We start from the raw sequence: 20,186 nt of genomic DNA on the forward strand, positions 1-20,186 counted from the left end.
TGCGAGGCTCTCAGGGGTGTCCAAACTTTATTCTAAGCATGTCCAGTAAGTACTTGAGTAATAGCACGCGCGCTATATTACATCAAAATAAACTTGAGATGTTAGATAAAGTCCTGCTTTAAAAAATATGAAATCCTGTGAGATACGATCGTAAAATTCACGGTTAAATTACAAACCACTGGCAGTGTTTGCAATGTGTTTTGAAAAAGAGCGACCTTGAATTGTTGTTATCAGAAAAATAAAGCTTCTCCTGGATTAAGACCTATCATTGTTGCTTCCGTTAAAAATGAACAACGTAAACCATGTAATCCATGCTGATGTGCATTCTTTCAACCTCAGTGATAATGATAGATATCGATGGACACGCATTGGCGATCAAGGGCGTGCTGCGAAAGGAGTTTTTCTGGGTTCCAACACCCCCTCCCCAGTATAGATAAAATAGTAATACTAAAAAGAGAGCATTTATAAAGATTTGTACTTATTAAATCGCAAACTCTCATTTTATAACCCACCACAGGGGGGAGCTGAAGAGGCTACAGCCTGCTATGTATACGCCGTATACCGTCTCGTTAACCTTATTCATTAGCCTATACCTCATGCTACGATGCGTATACTTTCCACTTTAATCTCGTTTATTATTATTGTTATTTGGGCATGACTCCATACACTGGCGTACGCAGGATTTTTTTGGAGGAAGGGCTGGAATTGTAAAGGTGGATAGTGCATGCCTGTTTTACAGGGGAGCCGAATAAAGAAGAAGATATTTCGTATATCAAAAAAAATTCCACTCTCAAAAAATTGCAATTGGGGTCATTTTAATCCGAAATTACATTTACCACATTTACCCCCCCCCACCGATCTGCGTACGCCAGTAACTTCAGTGAGCTTATAATACTCAATTGATAGGTGTCGGTGTGAAATCTCCCTAAATAAGGTTCTTCTCTCTGTATATATGCATATGTTATAAATAACAACAGCAATAAGAGGCATATTATACACACATCCTCCCACACATTATATACATATAATATTTATGAAAACCCTGTCAAAACTCCTTGCGAAATTCTATCGCAGAATGCTCGTGACGATACCAGCAGTGAAACAAAAGGGAAGATGCCCCTCCCCCAGCAAGAATGAAAAACTACATAACATGTTCTCTTAGTGCAAATTCTCATTTTTGTATGGTATTTAGGGGGGGATATTACTGTCCCAGGAAATATTCCCGTTCTCTTCTACCCCCTCACATTTTTTTGGTGTCGTTACCAGTGTTGCCAATCTCTGAATGCAGGATTTCCCTTTTACCAGTGTAAAAGTTCCCTTTTTCGACCTAAATTTCCCTCGATTTTCAAAACACATCTGAAACTGTCTCTTTGTATTACTATAACTGTTAATCAGGACCGTATGTAAGGGGGTTTAGTGGGTTCAAACCCCCCATTGAATAAAATACTAGAAACTGATCATAGTTTCATAATATAATTATCCTAAAATAAACATTTGAATTTTAAAATAAAACACTAAAACAAAAAAATTCGTCTGCGGCGCAATGATTGTCGGACTTTGGAACCCACCCATTGTCAAAGCTTAGCTAGGGGACTGCTATTATTTTTTTTTCTTTTGACGCCTATTTTGTCTGAGGAACAAACTTTATTATTATTATTATTAAATTATTTATGAAAATCATAAAAGTGTGAAGTAATGGGCAGATATTCTCGAACAAGAGAAGATAACAGGGGCGTACCGAAGTGGGGTTGGGTACTCTACGTTTTTCAAATTTTCCTGGGGAAATAGAAAGATAAAATTTTCCCACTCGCCTCACTTGGGATACAAACATTTCTATGATATTCAAGGATTTAGGAAACAATATTATTACCCAATATGTTGCTAGTTTTCGAAGGAAAAAAAATTACTCGCTTCGCTCACAGTGCAAATATTTCTAAGACAATCACAAGTTCAGGAAACAATGTTAGCTTTATGTTGCTAATTTAATTTTCATAACTAAAAAGCATTTATGTAACACACACTTTTTTTAAATTTCTTACGAAGTTTCTCCATTTTTCTGTAAAGAATAAAAGAAGAACAGTAACTCTCTGACAATTACAATTTAGTAAACGATTGTTAAAACCATAATTTAGGCACACATACAAACGAGAGCTGTTTCATGATTGTGTTTCGTCTGTTGACTCCCTCTTATAAAAATCATGAGTGTGAATGTTGAAGACATGTTTCCCAGATATTTTTTCATCCGCAGATAAATCCCCACGACGTTTTCTAACCTTTTTGGGAGTTGCAGGTAGCTTCCTATCAGTCACCTCTTACATTCTCCTTGCAACGACACAGGACACACAAAGTCACACACCCAGCCACTACGTTCTGAAATGATGGATGGAACAAGGAAAGAAGTTGAAAATCGCGTCCCAAATTCTTTCCAGGTGAGGCCTTTCTAGGAAAAGCGACAAATATGACTGACCGGTCAAGGTAATCTATAACAGGGAGAAAGAAAGCTTACTGAAAAGTGTCACTGTTGCTAACTATTCTTTTGTACACGCTGAAAAAAATATTTTCGAACTTTCTAAAGGAATGAAACGAAAATGTGAGTTTAAATTTCCCTGATTTTTAGCTATTTTTCATTAAATTTCCCTTTTCACCCTCAAATTTCCCTGTGTCGAGGGAAATTTCCCTGCTTTTGGCATCACTGGTCGTTACTGCGGACACCAGTAGTCATTCTGTTCGAATACTAACTGAACTGAACTGATCGTAACAATAAAAATAACACCCTTACTGCTTTCTTGTAAATTGAAATGAAAGATGCCAATTTCCAGTAAAGTAGACGACGTGATGCTCTAACAGGTAGCGTGGCCGAGCGGTCTAAGGCGCTGGTTTTAGGCACCAGTCCGAAAGGGCGTGGGTTCGAATCCCACCGCTGCCAAATACCTTATTTTACTCTCCACAGGCGTAAGTGCTTCGGAAAATAGCTAACGAGGACAGGGCACGGCTTGGAAAATTTCGTTTGAGAAGGGACTTGGTGTAGTTGAGGGGTACCCTAGGTACACCCGGCCGCAGCTGTAACACTAGGAAAAAGTTTTGCCGACGGAAAATAAGTTGGCAATGCAGCGCACACCGAGGCATTCTTGAATGGACGCTTGAGGAGCCTGCAGCAATGATAAAGGACAACACCGTGTAACGAGTGCACTCACGGTCCCCGAAATGACGTGTCAATCATACCCCGGCACGGGGCCCAACGTCGTTATGTGTACGGAAGACCGGTCGTGACTCTCGGTCCAGGTTTTCAAGTTCGGTACTGAGACGGTCATTTATTGTCATACTATTGCGAGGCGGAGATTAATACCTTGAAATGTTACACTGTTTTGTTTACCTTTGATATGTAGATTCGAACATTCGTAACACACTAACAGCATAATATCCGGTACCTGAAAAACGTCAAATAACAACACTGACGAACGGTAAAAAGTGAATATATATTGTAACAACAAAAAAATATTGCAATCAACAACTGTTTACAAAGCCTCCTCAAATTCTCACTACATTCACTCTCTCTCTCTTTCACACACATGAGGTATTTTTACATGTGAAGTATGGATACAAATCATGGATCTCATTAACATATCATTCCTTTTAATTTTTAAACCTTTATGTGAATTTAGGGTATTTGTCTGCCAGCTCCTGTGCTCTTTTAAATTAACTTAAGTGCCAGCCCTCGGAAAGCGGTTAACTAAGACAATTGGGTCGGCGTGGTTAAATCTTTCGTTCGAATGAACGTATGCATCGAGTCGTAAGCACGACATTATACAAGTTTCTCGGACGGGGGTAATACACATAAGCCTCTCTCGTCCAATGAGAACAACACAATTACATAGGGATGCAAAAACTTAATTGGCTCCAGCTGCCGGAATACACAAATCAATCGTCGGCGCGAGCAAAAATTACATTAATAACCACTATGCAACAAATAATACTATTTCACGCGCACGACCTTGCAATAAAAAAAACTACGCTTTCCACGATTAAAAAGGACTCATCAGTCAAGTATTGACAAATTAAATGGCGCGACGGGGCGGTCGGTTACACAAAAAATGGAGCACACTTTGACAATTTACACTAAATATTAAAGAAATGAAATGGAGATTCTAACGCTGAATGCAGACAATTAAATTAGAACATCTGAACATGAAATTAACCTTTTTTATAACAATACCAAAAATTATCAGACGCGGGGGTTAGATTCGGGGTTTCCTGAGTAACTTTGCAAATAAGTGAGACTTCGGCGTTAACAGTACGGTGTTGATACGAACAATGCACGTTTACATTGACATAGACCCCCTGAAGTATACTCTACCGGACTCTGCTACCTGGCGTGGTCATTCATCTCTCCTGGAAGCGGGACTTGCACACGGTTCCTTTGTGGCGAAATTGTTCTCCGAGGTCGATCGCGACGAAGAATAATTGCGACGATCTGGTGTACTTGCACCTCCTTAGTACTTCGGGCGTTCCTCTTGTCACTAGCGTCGGATGTACGTGGCCACGCGCCGGTCAGGAATCTCTCCAGTGTCGGGCATCAATTGGACGTCGATCTGCAATCATCTCTCTCTGGTGACATGCTTCGTTTGGGCGTCGTTCTGGAATCGTCCTTCCCTCTCTCTCTCTGGTAACGAGCTTCGGTTGGGACGTCGATCTGAAAGCGTCCTTCGGGCTTTGGGCAGTGTTTGGTTTTGGCGTCGTCTGACTGGCTTCGGCGTCGTTGCAGGCGTCAGGGGAGTCGACGGACTCCCTTCTCGATCTTCTTTAGCCCTCCATTATTATGTAGTCCACGCTTGGCAAAAACAAATCACCGCGTAATCTTCACCAAAATAAGGCGCGCACTGGTAACTCTCTATCTGCGATTCGCTCACGGTACGTAAGGAAACAAAGTTCACGGCCGCAAAACAATAATCACGCGAGAGTGTAGCGCGGAGCTGCTCTCTCTTTGAAATCCGGGTGAAAACTGTCTCTGGGATGGTAGCACCGCATATATATAAGAGATTCAAATTCGTCCGTTGAAACCCACGCTAAGGTGGCTTCGCTTCTGTTTCGGAGGGGATGCGAATGACCTGTGTCCATTGTCTTGACACTCGGTCACCGAGGCGTCTTCGATACTTGCAGGCTTGGGCTCCAGCTGATTTTCCTGGTCATCCGTGAACATGGGTTAGCCCGCCCGCTGCGACTCAAGCCCGGTAGCGACGAAAATAATCCTTCCATTTCTCTGTGTTGGTGCAAATATGTCATGTTCTAAGCGGCGGCTGTCACTCAAGAAAAACCCGTCCCCAGCTTCCGACGTCTGGCTCGGATACAAGTTTATTCACAAAATAAGATCAAACCTCACACTTTCATGTTTGTGCATAAAATGAATCAATAAACAAAAAATAATTTATATCGAACTGCGTTTCACATGTCACTAGATACCGTGACAACCGTTAAGCGTTGTTTCCATGATAACCAAAAACTCTTAATGCTGACCAAGGCAGACTTTATTTTATTTTGAAACATAAACTAAACGTTACGTTTCAACCTTCTAGCAAGGTCTTGTTCAGACTCTGTACTAAATAAAAAGAATAAAAAATAAAAATCTTTTTGGATTTGGTACAGAGTCTGAACAAGACCTTGCTAGAAGGTTGGAACGTAACGTTTAGTTTATGTTTCAAACTAAAATAAAGTCTGCCTTGGTCAGCATTAAGAGTTTTTGATGATAAAGAAGACGCTTTTCCACTTTATAAATAGTACAGAGCTCCGCCACAAATCGGCCCGCACTTATCCCTCTCCCGAGAACACTCGATTGCTAATGAAACGTTCTTCAACTCAAGGCTTATTTGTTTATTTATTTTGTTACATTTACACATAACAAGAAGATTACAGTGACAATGAAAACCGCACCCACAAGAGAAAGAAAAGAAGTCGATTTATGGACTAGCTCTGTGCAATTCATGAAGTGATAGTAATAGTGGTTTAATATTGGCAAATAGTAAGTAGGCTACTTTTTGTCGAGTAAGATATTTTGGCTATTTACTTTCAGTGGGCCTAAAGTGATAACGAACATTCAAAGACTTAGACTATAATGTTAAAATTTCATCTTCATGTGCGTAATAGTTTCTGCGAAAAAGGAACACCAAATGCCGATAATTAGACTAAGATAGTCCTAATAGGCAATTGAAACTCCCCTTACGGCACCCCCAAATAAATTAGTCTGCACACGCCTTTCAGTTAAATTTGCACGGACTGGTTGACCAGTCCCAATGCCGACGCTCATAACCCCCTATCCCCCCACTCTGTGTGCCGTGTGTATTGTGTATGTGTAGGGACTGAAGACTCCACCTAGCAGAAGGAATAGTCACTTTCCCGTAAAGATTCCAACAGCGCTCTTGTTATTCGTACAGGTAGCGTGGCCGAGCGGTCTAAGGCGCTGGTTTTAGGCACCAGTCCGAAAGGGCGTGGGTTCGAATCCCACCGCTGCCAGTAATTTTATATGCGCGTTACTCTTCGGACAGTAGCTTACGTGAAGGCATAATTGGTAATGTTTACCCTCAGAGACCGAGAGAGAAACAATTCGTCTGTCCAATGACAACGATTTTTTTTTTTTTTTTTTTTTTGCGAAATTGAGTTATTAAAATCGTTGTGATCATACCGGTGCCCTGCATAACCTGGCAAATCGGCGTAACTCAAATCCAATTAATAAGGAAGTTATGAATATTTTTTTATATTGCTTATCTCAATTTGTTAAAAAAAATTGGTATGACATAGCGGCGTATCTTGACTTCCGTCGTTATGTCAGATAAAATAAATCCTAAACTGTTTCTCAAGTTGACGTATCTCTTTTTGCTTACAGCAGAAAAATGCAACAATCGGGGCCAATACACTCACAAAGAGGAAAATAAAGCAATGCAGAAATGTATATTTCAGTGTTTACAAATCAGCGGTCACAATCTTAACAATAGCGAAACGGTCTAACAAAGGATAAGGAAAGAAAGAGGTAAAATGAATTGTTAGATACCTTTTGTTGATGTCGGAAATAGCACAATTTAACATTAGCGGCACGGTTTTTCGAAGAAGGATCAAAGCTGTATATTAAGCATTGTTTGGGGGCTCTGTTTGGCAATATGCAACGTTGTCAAAATACTCTCAAAGCTTTCAACTTGTCCCGATCATTTTGAAATCAGCAACCTTAGGAATAAGATGGACGTCTTAGTGCTCTGGGAAGATGGCTCAAGAAATATTGTTCCATCAAGAGAACTACACGTGATTGGAAAGAGTTAAAATAACATCAAAGCCGGGATATCTGTAAAATTTTACTGGCCTCCAGAAAGGAAGTGGTACCAAGGGACTGTCTTAGAAACATTGAATGAAGAATCTGCCGTATCATCTGACGAAGATGTACCTCTGTCTTATCTGCTGAAGAAGAAGGACGATGTATCATCCCCTACACAAGAACAGGACGAGAGTAACTTCGATGCCGAAAGTGAATTTCTTGAAGATGTCAGTGACCCGGATGATCCAGATTATTTGCCAGGAAAATCGCAACATTGTGAAGCAAGAGGATGCAAGGATGAGGTCTTCTCCTCATGTTCCAGATGTCACATCCTGCTTTGCTGGGATCATTTCGTTCAAGATAATGACTGTACATTCCACAAGAAACGGGGCGTTATTGACAATTCAAAATGTGTGGTAAACAAAGTGCAGGATAACAATTCTTTAATATGTAATAGCAATGCTATCACTAGAGACCACATTGCAACAAATCCTGAAAGTTATGATGTCGACGGATCACCAAAAGAAGGCTCTACTACAACTTCCAGAAAAGGAGGGAAGAAAAATCTGAGTAAGAAGTTACGTAATGAAGACTATGAATACTTCAGTTCAACTACGGGGAAGGTTGTTAAGAAAAGAAGATTGCTGAAACCCCCCTGCGCAGGCTGCACCCACAAAGGAAGAAAATGTTATGTACTGAAGAACAAGGAGAGATCACGAATGATTATTTTAAATGGATTTTTCGATCTTGGAAACTTGCAACGTCAAAAAGAGTACGTAGCACACGTTGATGTAGAAGATACGAGACAAAAAACCACAAAACAAGCATCGAGACGTACAAAAACACAATTTTACTATCTTTCCCTGGATGGAACAAGGCTGAAGGTTTGCAAGAAGATGTTTTTGAATACTCTTGGAATTAGCGAACGATTTATACGTACGACAGTGAACAACATTCAAGAAACAGGCACATTACTAACTGAAAAACGAGGTGGAAGATGCAAACATTTGAAAGAAAATGATGAAAGGAAACGGAGTATAGTAGAAGATCACATAAATCGCTTTCCACGAATGGAGTCTCACTATTGTAGAAAATATTCAACAAAGGAGTATCTTCATTCTGATTTAACTGTGAAGAAAATGTATGAGATGTACAAGGAAGAGATTGACACAACATGTCAAGCATCTTTGCAAACATACACAAATGTTTTCAAGGGTATGAATCTTGCATTTCATCAATCCAAAAAAGATCAGTGTGGATTATGCATTACGTACAATGCGGGATATGATGAAGATAAAATTAAGCTAGATGATAAATTTAAGCAGCACGTTGCAGAGAAAAGTAAAGTGAGAGAATTGAAAGCAATAAGTAAGACTACAGCGACCTGTTCTGCTGTTTTTGATCTGCAACAAGTTATTCACTTGCCTATGTCGAACCACTCATCCGTGTTTTACAACAGACGTCTGGCTAACTACAACTTCACTGTCTATGAACTGAACACGAAAAATTGTCATTGTTTCTTGTGGCATGAAGGAATCAGCAAGCGTGGATCATGTGAAATAGCAACATGTCTTTACCAGTATCTAATGAAAGTGGACCAAGAAAAGAAGAATACAGTTCACTTATATGCTGACAGTTGTGTTGGCCAAAACAAGAATTGGATTGTGGTGGCTGCGCTTATGCATGTAATGCTAAAAGCAGAGAATATAAAAGAAATTGTGCTTAGATTTTTTGAGCCTCATCATGGGCAAAACGAGGGAGACTCTGCGCACAGTGCAATCTTCAGATCGTTACGGAAAGTTGGAGAGATAGATATTTGTCCCCTCTCAGCTTGAACCCATCATAAAACTAGCCCGAAGAAACCATCCTTACATCCTGCACACAATGCATATGAAAGATTTTCTGAATTTTAAGGCAATTGCTGAAGATCTGAGGCTTTTCCAGCTTAAGAAGACCGATGATGGTATTAAGTTCAGTTGGAAAGATATTCGTGAACTACGATTGAAGAGCAACAAGCTAGATACTATCTACATAAAAACAAGTTTACTGCAAGAGAATCCCGCAAAAATCGTAGTAAAGAGATGTAATACTAAAGATATAGCTGCGAGAATGCCACCTCCAATGAACAAAGAATCTGTGAAAATAGCGCAAGAGAAATATGCAGATTTATTGTCAATGTGTGAAGGTCCTTTTTCCGTTGTTCTAGACAGTGACTGCAAAAACGAAGGCGAAGATATTGTCTGTATTCCAAGTATCCCGGTAGCCACGTGAAAGCGTACAAGTTTCATGCGCTGAAAGTTCTTGGTTCGATTCCCGTATGGTTGACCCTACAATTTTTCAATTATCTGGATCGACTATTTGTTGCATTTTATTTAATATTTTTAAAAAATAAAAATGAAATAACATTTTATTACAATTTGGGGGATAGGAATGCTTCTTTTAATATTTTTATAATTTCATTATGAAAATGATTTTTCGCAATACTTTTTCCAATTTTCTCATCATTGTAAAAGCATTTGAATATTTTATTATCCACGCACCAAATTTGACAAAATAATATTTATAGCGAAGGGTATAGGCCATGTTTTTTTTTCGAGAAAATATGAAACCTTGCGGAAACAAAATACAAGAATGCTATTCACAATGAATGCTTTTCTTTACTTTTTTTATTTTGTACACGATCCAGACTGGCAATTATCGTAAAGGCATGGAAAACAAAATGTCTCGACAATTCGCATAGCAAATAAAATACCAATTTTTGCAATAAGTAAAATGGAATAGATAGTTGCTCGAGATAATTGAAGAATATTGGGTCAACCATACGGGAATCGACCCCAAAACCTTCAGGGTGCGAAATCCTGGGGGGACCTGGGGATTTTCCCCCCACCAACAATCGTCGCCTCAAAAATCCCCCCCCAAAAAAAATTCCGGAGGGGAGAGTTTTTTTTATAACAAACAAAATATAAGCAATTGCTTTTAATTTCAAATATACTTTACTAAGAATAATATCGAAAACACACACAAATTAGTGTAGTTCTGAGTATTGAATGCATTATCTTTCAAGAAATCGTTAACAAATCTACATCAATACGGACAATAAAAGTAAAACAAGAATGCACAACAATAATAACTATGAAATCTAATTGATTTATATTAACATAAAGCACAAACTAAATCAAAACTTACATATAACAAAACCAGTTGAACTATTTCATTATTTATTTAATATCTTTAACCAGTTAGTAAAGAAATTAGCTTCTTTGCAATATCTGATATGTATAAAAGTAACAAATTAATTTCCTTTATGTAATTAATAATAATAGTATTATTATTATTAATAATAATAATCATAATAATATATTTTAATTGAGTGATTTATTTTTACTTTTAATATCATTATAAATATGTATATCGTATAATATAGACCTACACATATGTTTGTGGGGGAGGGGGTTTGAAGATCAAGAACTTTCTCCCCCCAACCCACCCACCAGTTTTCAATGATTTCCCACCCTGGTTACAAGCACTTGGAAAGTTTCGAAACTTTGCAGCGTTTCTTTCTAGGACATGACTGACTAGTACTATGTGCAACGTCCACCCACGCAGTGCCCAGCACCAAGGCGCAGGAGTACTGGTACTGGCTGCGTTCAACACGCTAAACACTGCAGTTGGAGGGTCGGCAAAAGTTACCCATATGTGCTAACTGATTCAGTCGTAGTACAAGGACTCAGAAATATCGCAGGGCTAGCTAGGTGCAAAGAAAGACTAAACCAGGTTTATACATATATATGTAATAGTTTATTATAATCGTATCACAAAGATGTCCTTTATCACACTTACTCAAGTGTCTTTACCTTTACCCTTAGCACTCACTTGCATCAACAAATTGAACAGTATAAATGACAATAAAAATGGCTAACAATCTCATGTCATAAACCTTCACACTGTACTCAGAATTTGAACTCCAGGCCTTTCTGCCTAGTACTTACTGATTTCAAAGAGTGCTTCTCGCTGAGCTAATTTTCAATTTTTTTTCATTTCACATTCCACTTTTCAGGTTTTTAACCTTTAATTCTCATGTCACAATATTTGATAACATTTACCAAAAAAAACAACGACCACGCAAGGTCTAATAATCAGCCAAGTTAATCCACGTAGAGGTGGACCCATTAACATTTATAGAATACAGCGACCACGTAGGGTCCAATAATAATAAGCGAAACTAATAACCGTAGAGGTGGATCCGTTAACACATTTAAACATTTAGCATGCATTCTTCATCCATACCTTCTTAACAAAATATAATTTTGCGACCTCGCAGGGTTGTTAAATGTGGCGACCACGCAGGGTCGTTACATATGGCATATCAATGCCTATTGGGTATCCTGCAACTACACGAAGTCCCGTTCCAAACTCAGTTTCCTCTCCTTGTTAGTTAGAAGAATAATTGATACTGATTACACAAAAAGACCCAGAACAATTTTTAAAGTAATGAAGGATTTCAACAACTGAGAAAAAATTGATTTAAATTTAAAATTAGTAAATGAAACGTGTGAAGTATATAAGAGTGTGAATTTTTGCCTTTCATTAATTGATATTTCTTTCACTTAATAGAGCTGGTATAATTTGTTTTTCTCTTGGTCTCTCAGGGAAATCATTACCGATTATGCCTTCACGTAAGCTACTGTCCGAAGAACTTAGGCGCATATAAAATTACTGGCAGCGGTGGGATTCGAACCCACGCCCTTTCGGACTGGTGCCTAAAACCAGCGCCTTAGACCGCTCGGCCACGCTACCTGCACGAATAACAAGAGCGCTGTTGGAATCTTTACGGGAAAGTGAATATTCCTTCTGCTAGGTGGAGTCTTCAGTCCCTACACAATACACACGGCACACAGAGTGGGGGGATAGGGGGTTATGCGCGTCGGGATGGGGACTGGTCAACCAGTCCGTGCAAATTTAACTGAAAGGCGTGTGCAGACTAATTTATTTGGGGTTGCCGTAAGGGGAATTTCAATTGCCTATTAGGACTATCTTAGTCTAATTATCGGCATTTGGTGTTCGTTTTTTCACAGAATCTATTAGGCACATGAAGATGAAATTTTAACATTATAGTCTAAGTCTTTGAGTATTCGTTATCACTTTAGGCCCACTGAAAGGTAAATAGCCAAAATATCTTACCCGACAAAAAGTAGCCTACTTATTTGCCAATATTAAACCACTATTACTATCACTTCATGAATTGCACAGAGCTAGTCCATAAATCGACTTTCTTCTCTTTCTCTTGTTGGTGCGGTTTTCATTGTCACTGTAATCTTCTTGTTGTGTGTAAATGTAACAAAATAAATAAACAAATAAGCCTTGAGTTGAAGAACGTTTCATTAGCAATCGAGTGTGCTCGGGAGCATGCTCAAGGTCCCGGGTTCGATCCCCGGCAGGTTCAAAATCCGGGAACTTTTCTAACGATGGAAGCGGAAGCGGCCCCGGCGCCCACCCAGCGTCGAATAACATGGGTACCTGGGGGAAACCCTAGGGGGTAAAGGCGGTCAGGGGCGTGATGCTAATCACATCACCCCCACTCACGACCGGATCAAGAAAGTGTGGGGCGTTACCGCCACACCCCGTATACAACTTCACGGCGTAGTGCTATTCACAGGGGGAGCACTGTGTGCTCGGGAGATTTGTAGAGGAGCTCTGTACTATTTATAAAGTGGAAAAACGTCTCCTTTATCATCAAAAACTTAATGCTGACCAAGGCAGAATTTATTTTACTTTGAAACATAAACTAAAAGTTACGTTTCAACCTTCTAGCAAGGTCTTGTTCAGACTCTGTAACCTTAACCCTATAACGCTAGAGCCCATTGGCTATTGGGCCCTGGCTTACCTACCGACTGCTGGCCTCCCTCCCACGCGGGCCACCAATGGGGCGTGAAGATCTGCAGCCAGACTAGGGGGACGGGTGATCGGCCCGACCAAACCCCAGCCGTTATAGGACGTCGTTGTAGCCGAAAATTCCAGGAGACTGAACCCGGGATCGAACCTATGCCGTCCCGCAACCGCCGCCCAAAGCATTATGCCTGAGAACACCCGATTAAACATCATTATCCTTTCCACGATGTACAGTCACGGACACTGCTGGCTTGTAATTAATACATTGACTTTCAATGGAATCGTTACAAGCCGACAGTGTCCGTGACTGTACACTCTGGATTACATTTTGCAGACGAGTGAATCTCTGGCGTCTGGATTTTGCTAGTATACTCCTTTGTCGGGGCAGTGTTGTGTCTTGTCCACGTGTGGCCTTTCACAAATTTCATCTTATCACCTTACTTCCACATTTTAGCCATTAGCCAAAAGAGGCATAAAAGCGAGGTAAAGTAAAACGAATCAAATCATTTTCGAGGGCGGGTCATTGATACGAAACAATAAACAAAAAAAACTTTGTTGAGAAAAGCCATTCTCCCTCAATGGCTTCTCTGCGCTGCTGTGAACGTTTGTGACGTCACACGTATTTATTGTTGAGACTAGTGACAAGAACTAGGCATTGTCATGTCACCATCCCTACACGTCTTTCGGTGCCTGATTAATCTCAACGCTGCAGGACCTGGGTTCGAATCCCGACCGGTACATGATCGTCTCATCGAGTATACTCTTTTATCATCGTTCACACTCACAATGAACTCACAAATTAGGAACAGCGTAAAAATAACAAATGACACATATCTTAAGCCTTTCTAGCAGGACTCATTCCCCGGGAAGCTAACGCTAAGCAAGCCCAGGTACCTATCAACTCGTCAGGTGAGAATGATTGATTGATTTAGTTTATTTTACTTCGCATTTTGTGCCTCTTGGCTAATTTTCGAAGATGGGGATGAGTGATGAAATTGATGAATCGACATTCACAAACAACCAAGCCCGAGCGGGATTCGAACCCGGGACCCTTAACGTCGCAGCGCGATGTGCCACTCGGCAACAGAAAGGGAGGTAGCTTCACCCTATCCTGCTCACCCTAAAATAGGTACTACATGTAACTAAGTTAGAAAGTTTCATATACAGGGTCCGGCAGAATGAATAGTAGGATATAAAAAGGATAGAACGTCGAAACAAATCGAATAATTTATTGAAACACACATTGAAAACAAAGAATAATAGATGCCATTACATACCATATATGCCATTTTACTTTGTTTTGAAGATAACGCCCGACAGATGGTCGTCATCACGTTCAGCGCATTCTTCCAGGCGGGGAACGAAAGCTCGCATCACCCGCTCCAGCATGTCCAATGGGATGGCCTCCACAGCTGTACGTATCCTTGCCTTCAGTTCAGCCACGGTATGAGGACGTGTAGCGTACATTTGACTTTTCAGGTAGCCCCACAAGAAGAAGTCAGGGGCAGTCAAATCGGGCGACCGTGATGGCCAATGAATATCCCCAAATCGGGAAATCAATCGGCGAGGAAAATGACGCCGCAAGACAGTCATGGACCGGCGGGCCGTGTGGGTTGTTGCCCCGTCCTGTTGAAACCATATGTCGTTGTTCACCCTTGGAAGGAGAAAGTCATGTAACATTTGGACATAGCGATCGCTATTAACCGTTACCGCACGTCCATGAAGATCCTAAAAAAAATATGGACCGATGATGCCAAACGATGCCACACCGCCCTACACTGTCACACGTTCACTGTGCAGGGGTTGCTCATGCAGCCAACGAGGATTAAATAGCGCCCAGTATCTGTCATTCTGTTTATTGACACCACCGTGCAGATCAGTATGTTGTTTCGCATCTGCGGCTCGGCTGCTAAAAGTTCCAAGCAACGCAACGCAAAGGTTCGTCGGGCATGTTTATCTTGTTCGGTTAGTTACTGTGCGACCTGCATTTTGTAGGGGTGGAAGTGGAGGTCTTCATGGATGATGCGCCGCAGGGAACGATCTGACATTCCTAGCGCCAAGGCATGTCTGGCAGCAGAACGCCGAGGACTTCGGATCAGTGCTTGACGGGCCTCCTCCACTCGCCCCTGGGTCCGTTGTGTCTTTGGTCGCCCCGGGCTTTTCTTTTTTGCACACGATGCAATAGTCCTGAATTGTTGCGCCCACCGTACAATCATCCTATGATCCGGGACGTTCTGATGTCGGCCAACCTGGAAATGGCGACGATAGAGCCGCTGCACGGTGATTGGAGACTCGTTATTTTTTAAATACGCCTCAACGGCGAATGCTCGATGTTCCGAACTCCACAAGGCCATACTTACAAATGGCAGTCCTTCCTCAGTGCAGCGCAGCGTTGCCAACCCCTCAGCTACGAAAAGTGCTGTTCGAACTGTGAAATTATGCTAGAACGCCACCCAGTTGTGCTAGGGCAATAATATTATTATTATAATTTTATTATTATTATTAACAATATATTTTATTACTATTTTCAGATGTTATATTGTATCCCACCCTAAGATCTATTTATTTTAAGTCGCTTTTTTGCCTTAGGGTCTCTGGGAGAGACAATGAGGGTGGATGAAGAACTGATGAAATGGTTATGGACTATGGGATGGAATAAAAACATAATTACATGTCCATACCTTACCAAGGGTCGAACTAGGGCGCTTGTAAAGTAAATGCTCCGTAAATTTGTAATACTTCTTCACGTATCTCTTCTAGCAGATTGGGAGAGGGAAGATGGCAAGACACAGTATAAGCGTCGTTACCTTTCAATTACTGCCGGAGGGAGGTGTATAATCTATGATATAATTCACAAATATCTTTCATATAGTACTGCATTTTTTGCGTTATATGGAAGGACGTATTAACCCATTTCCCTCCAATAACACCCCGCTAGACACACACACTTTTGTGTTAGTTTTTTACAACTTTCAAATGCTCATACAATGCATTTCTATGTAAACTAACATTATTTCAAAAAAAGAAAAAGGAAAGGAGAAAGGGTACTCACCAAACCAACAAATAAAAACCGCCTCTTTCCCAATCCTTTCTATATTTCTGAGCATACGACTCCCATTTCTGGTTTAAATCTCCACGGTCTTTTTTTCTTTTCGGGAGTTTCACAGTTACTTGTTTTGCTATTAGTACTCATTTTTTCGAAATTGTTCCGAATATATTTTACAAAAAAAAAAATTAAGCAGGAAAAACAATCACAGATACACTCAAAAATACACTGAAAGACGCACGCACGCCGCGGGAGACGGCTTCCGAAATTGTAAGATGCCGACCGAACCGAACCGAACACAAGCTGAAGACATAGATGGTCAAAATTTGCCGACAATGGAGAGCGGCACATGAGCTTTACTTGTCAATCCAACTTTCTACTAAACATTCCTTGCGAAAATACAGCCAGGGCAAATGGCACCCCATCTCTATCTACCTTGTGGAACCCCGTGTGTCGGTACTGAGAAAGGACAAACTTTTGATTTTATGGCAGGAAGAGGCGGAAGAGATGAAAGGCGTTGGTGGGGAACGGGATCCCTGGGCCGGTTTACTCTCTTTTGTTGGAAATATGTCCTCTACTGAAATAAAGATGTGCAGTTACTTTTATTTTTACTTCTTCAGAGCACTTTCCTTTGAGGTCAATATCTACCGACGTTGCAGATTATGCCACAGACTAAGATTATGCTAGATTTGGCTGTTATGCCAAACACAGAGTGCTAGGTGCCAAATACGGTTAAATTATGCTAGGTTTAGCACCATTATGCTAGGGTTGGCATCGCTGGTGCAGCGCGCACATACGTCGTTGCGCAGGCGCAACAGCATCGCCGTACTACTTGACTCAAATCAGGCTATTCATTCCGCCGGACCCTGTATTAATACTAACTGATTTTCAAACCTATCTATCCTATAATCGAATACAAATACCACATAACTTTAACATTGAAACCAAACATTTCTTGGCTATTTATATTCAGAATTAACAAATAGTTTTACATGTGCCTGGATTCCCTAACCCCCCTTTCAAGTACATACTTACATAAGGAATATTTTAAATACAACGCGTTTGGAAGACTGTACATTAGCGATAAATTGAAACGAGGCCTTCGATGAAACCTTCCAAGTGCCTGTAGTTCCGCAATAAACCATGGTGGCGTTCAGTGTCTCCATCTATCAATTATATACGGAACTACGTGTACAGCAATTTCACAAGGAAGAAGTGGCGTAGCAACGACTTTCAAATCATATTTGCTTTATATATTGCTAATATTAAACAAATATGTGAAAAAAGGAAGTTTGTTTTGCAAGAATTCATTAATGTATAGCGTATGTAGCAGAAAACAATTTCGATCATTTCATTAATCAGATAAAAAGGAAAAAAAGACTTGGCTTAAGAGACCGGGGTCCAATAGTAAGTTTTATTGCTCTTCAATTGTCCTCACGGTGCTGGGTCATTTGGAGCTCCTACCGGGAATCGTACCAGAAGGCAAGAGCACTAACCATAAGGCTAGGCGGGAGTTCATTAACCAGCTAATAGATTTGAAAAAAAAAAAAGTTCCTTACATAAAGTGCGTAACCCCCGAAGTAAGCCCGCCTCCTACCGCATATATTCGAGGGTATGCTCTTATTGTGCTGTTTCCTAAAAATATACCAGGACGTCAGTTGGTCCGAATTTGACGGTTCCCCCAACTTTATTCTCTCTATTTATTACAATTTGATTGCATTTTATAATAGGTATAATAATAAATTGCAATGCTATACATAGGAATATATACATGACATAATTGGTGTATACAATACATTATGACCCCGTGAGTAACATTACATTGCGTGTAAATTCTATTTTTTTCTTTTTTTTAAACCATTTGTGAATAGTGTAAATATAACATTTTCCATTTGTACGGTTTCTGATTTCGACTCTTATGTTTACATGGTAGGACAGTGTTAATAACATTTTTAATAACATTCTCAATAACGTTCCCCGGACAGTGAGACAGGCATGCATAATCTCGGAGTCACAGTGGATTCCGTTCTGGCTTTCCAGAGCGGTTCTGATATACAAATTATTTTCATCATCAATTCACAGAACCCAACTCACAAGTCGTGAACCCCATTCTGGCATACCAGAGCAGGGTGCCCCCGAAAGACCGCATCCTGCGCCCGCACTGATTGCCATTCATTCAGTAAGGAAGGAGAGATAAAGTACAATTTCGAGCGAGATTTGTATTTGAATATTGGTTCCTTCTCCCTTGTTCTTTAGGGTCGTTGCCGCCGCGTGCATAGCTGCTTATCTGGCACACGCCGACAGAAGAGTGCAGCGTCTGCATTCCACGGAGGGGACAAGGGATCACGACCGACAAGGAGCAATGTCCGTGTGAAGAACGATGTTTTGTTGTCTTTGCGTCTCCACAATATTCTAAGGGGCGTGCGTTATATTTCCTGCATCGAGTTCGTTTTGAAATGCCAAAAATAAGATAACGTATAATTAAAATAGATATGGCATCCTATCACGCCCGTCTCACTACCCGGGGTCATATCAACGATATAATCAAGCCTGATATCATACTGTAGATTTAACTATTTAAGAGTGGTAGAATCTGTGTTGAAATAATTGGAGTTTGCTCCAAGTATGAGATTAAATCACTTAACTTAATTTGGAAAACGTAAATGACTCAATTAAAAGAACGTTCTGTTTTATTACATTATTATTTAATTATTTAATCGATGTAATGCGAGTAACAGTACGTGATTAATGTTTATGAAAATAAAATATATGATTTCCCTGTATTTACCTTCACCTGTTAGATTATATACCTATGTGTAAAGTACAGAAAATATAAACATATTTACTTACATAGCTTTAGTTAAGGCTTCACCGTTGGTGTAGTAGTACCGATATCACCTTATACACAAGGAGTCCTGGACAGTGTTGCCACAACCAGCCGGCAAAATTTCCTCTTCCTACGAACAAAATTTTCCTTTTCAGAAAAACAGAAATTGCAAAACTAAATCCATCTTATTGGTATTTATTCCATTGGTAACACTGAAAACATAAAATTACAGAAATACTGGGATGACTGAATGAATGAGAATTAGGAGAGAATAACAAGAAAATCAATGATAACAAATTGTACACATTGCCAAAAATATACGAAAATTTCTATGATAGTAGATAGCATTTGCTTAGTGCTTAGTGGAAATATATTGGGCGTTCCTGAGAGAGGTGTAAACAAAATCATTGTAGTATATTTTTTGGTTAATATTACCTGACGATGGAAAATAAAAGGAACACTTATTTCACACTTGTAAGAGCAGGTCGAATATCTTCAAAATTTTCCTAACATTTCTCTCTTTCCTGTTAATCTAAAATTTTACTTCAATTTCCCTGCACCAAGAGATATTTTTCCATTCGTGTTACAACACTGGTCCTGAGTTTAATCCTGGGCAAAAGATGCACAGTTGTTTGGATCTAACTTTGAAACTGTAAATCCAGTCCCGATTAGTGTTTCTGAGATAAACTTGCTAATAGCTTCTGTTATTGTTTTGTTATTTTCTATATTTTCCATTAAGACGGAATGAGGGGTGCAAGCACAACCTTGCATACCGTTTACACCATCTGTTGCTAGCTTGCGTCGTTATTCTGCCTCTTTAGTTTATCGCGAAGATGAGGGCGAATGATGATAGGATGAAACTGATGAAGGGAGACACAGATGAGAATGAATACTCATGCTCGGACCAGGATTCGAATCCGGAAACTTCGGTTACGCCAGAGGTGGCTTAATGTTCAGAAGAAGCCAGAACTTGAAAAATAATATTCCAAAGGCTGTTGTGTTTGGCGAAGTTTATTTTGAGTTCACTTTTTGCACAGATAGGTCAATCGGGACTGGATCTATAATTGTTTTTAAACAGTTTATCAAGTTTCCAATAATTTATAAAAAATATTTCAATGTACATAATTAAA

The 20,186-nt window shown here is 40.0% G+C and overlaps 1 protein-coding gene and 3 non-coding genes across 5 annotated transcripts in view; 3 read left to right on the forward strand and 1 right to left on the reverse strand.

Moving 5' to 3' along the window:
• The window catches only part of LOC145997321 (proton channel OtopLc-like), a 228,506-nt gene that overhangs the window by 30,139 nt on the left and 178,181 nt on the right, over window positions 1-20,186 (forward strand). The window lies entirely within an intron of this gene.
• Window positions 2,847-2,926, forward strand: TRNAL-UAG (transfer RNA leucine (anticodon UAG)). Its single transcript has one exon. It is a non-coding gene; the product is annotated as a tRNA-Leu (tRNA).
• TRNAL-UAG (transfer RNA leucine (anticodon UAG)) lies at window positions 6,425-6,504 on the forward strand. Its single transcript has one exon. It is a non-coding gene; the product is annotated as a tRNA-Leu (tRNA).
• Window positions 12,012-12,091, reverse strand: TRNAL-UAG (transfer RNA leucine (anticodon UAG)). Its single transcript has one exon. It is a non-coding gene; the product is annotated as a tRNA-Leu (tRNA).

Source organism: Lepisma saccharinum, chromosome 13 (genome assembly GCF_977018435.1).
Source record: "Lepisma saccharinum chromosome 13, izLepSacc3.1, whole genome shotgun sequence".
Lineage (NCBI taxonomy): Eukaryota > Metazoa > Arthropoda > Insecta > Zygentoma > Lepismatidae > Lepisma > Lepisma saccharinum.